At 47.2% G+C, this 2,012-nt stretch overlaps 1 pseudogene; it reads right to left on the bottom strand.

The window, feature by feature from the left end:
* Positions 1 to 369: 369 nt before the first annotated feature.
* On the bottom strand, positions 370 to 487 carry LOC124709246 (annotated as a pseudogene).
* Positions 488 to 2,012: the final 1,525 nt, after the last annotated feature.

The following is a 2,012-nucleotide window of genomic DNA, read 5'->3' as shown; positions in this document are numbered from 1 at the left end:
AACGGAGATTATGTTCGAAAACAGGGTTTTTTAGCCAAGAGAGTGGGGAACAATTTGCTGTACTGAAGTTCTGAAAGAAACCACCCTGCTTTCAAAAAAAAGGTTTTACATTACTTATTGAACGCCCCTCGTACTTCAGCAGTAAGCCTGCTGATTAATATTTCCATAGCACTCCGTCTTCAGGCCACAAGTGGCCCACCGGGACCATCCGACCGCCGTGTCATCCTCAGCTGAGGATGCGGATAGGAAGGGCGTGTGGTCAGCACACCGCTCTCCCGGTCGTTATGATGGTTTTCTTTGACCGGAGCCGCTACTATTCGGTCGAGTAGCTCCTCAATTGGTATCACGAGGCTGAGTGCACCCGAAAAATGGCAACAGCGCATGGCGGCCCCGATGGTCACCCATCCAAGTGCCGGCCACGCCCGATAGCGCTTAACTTCGGTGATCTGACGGGAACCGGTGTATCCACTGCGGCAAGGCCGTTACCACGATATTTCCATGCAGAGTTTGAAAGATGTGTTTTCGTGGGCTATGTCTCCGTCGTGGACAGTTGCAGTCCTTACAACACTAACATGAGGTGCAACTTCGCTTCTGCCTGTGTCAAGGACGTCTTCCACGCAGTGTGTTCGGATATTCTCTATGGCTTTCTGGAAAACGCACCACGTGAACCTCAGGTCCGAGTTACATTTCCTTAGGAATCTCATGAAATAACAGATAAAGCTGTGTTCCTTACAGTTACTGCTTGCAGAAATCGTGTTGATTCCTGCATAACTGTAATTTTCTCTGGAGAAAAGTCTTCATAAGTGAGCACAATACATATTGCACGATTGAAGAAGACAAACAGCCCATACCGTCGCCATTTTCACTGTTACGCGTACACTGTATTTTGAAAACAATACAGCAATGCATGTCGGAGGGAGGGAGGGGGTGGTGGTGAAAGAACTCGAACGTAAAGCAATTACTCTGCAAAGAGCCACCTTATCCCACGGATCCTCTGATAACAAAATACTCTGAAAATATTCATCCCTGAGGAGCTCCGTTGGTTCACTGCGCATTTACAGAGAAATCGGTCCCCCTTCTGGCATCGGTTTACCACCGGACGCTGCAACAACGAAACGAGGCACGTATCCAGAAAAGTTTACTCAATTCTCCAAGAGGGATATCGGAAGACGGATGTATGAGATTTGAGTAAACTGCAGCTTTTTCTAGATACGTGCCTCGTTTCGTTGTTGCAACGTCCAGTGGTAAACCGATGCCAGAAGGGGGACCGCTTTCTCTGTAAATACGCAATGAACCAACGGAGCTTCCTCAGGGATGAATATTTTCAGCGTATTTTGTTATGAGGGACCCGTGGGGTCAAGTGGCTCGTTACAAAGTAATTGCCTTAGTCTGAGTTCCTTCACCACCTCCCCCTCCCTCCCACCGACATGAATAGCTGTATTGTGTTCAAAATACAATATACGAGTAACAGTGAAAATGACGACGGTATGCGCTGTTTGTCTTTTTCATCAACAGACATGTTCCATTGACTCACTATATATACTGTTGAAAAATGCAACGGCCACTGTACTTTTCAGCCTCAAGTTTAAATTCATTGCTCGTTTCAGGATGGGCAGGTTTACTGATAAAGGGTTGACCCATATTCACCCCGTGTACAGATTGACTGAATGCAACGGAAGAGCGGATAACGTCACTATGCTAAAAAGTGATTTGTTCCCGCAGCATCGAGGAAAACATGTCACGGTACTTCAAATGGTTCAGATGGCTCTAAGCACTATGGGACTTAACATGTGAGGTCATCAGCCTCCTACACTTAGAACTACTTAAACCTAACGAACCTAAGGACATCACACACATCCATGCCTGAGGCAGGATTCGAACCTGCGACCATAGCAGCAGTGCGGTTCCGGACTGAAGCGCCTAGAACCGATCAGCCACAGAGGCCGTCGTCACGGTACTTTTGCATCTGCAGCTACTACAACTCTTCATAGGTAAACCTTTTCATAATGTCG

This window comes from Schistocerca piceifrons, chromosome 7, assembly GCF_021461385.2.
Source record: "Schistocerca piceifrons isolate TAMUIC-IGC-003096 chromosome 7, iqSchPice1.1, whole genome shotgun sequence".
Classification (NCBI taxonomy): domain Eukaryota; kingdom Metazoa; phylum Arthropoda; class Insecta; order Orthoptera; family Acrididae; genus Schistocerca; species Schistocerca piceifrons.
Note: the sequence above shows the minus strand (reverse complement) of the source record. Positions and strands in the feature narration are given on the sequence as shown.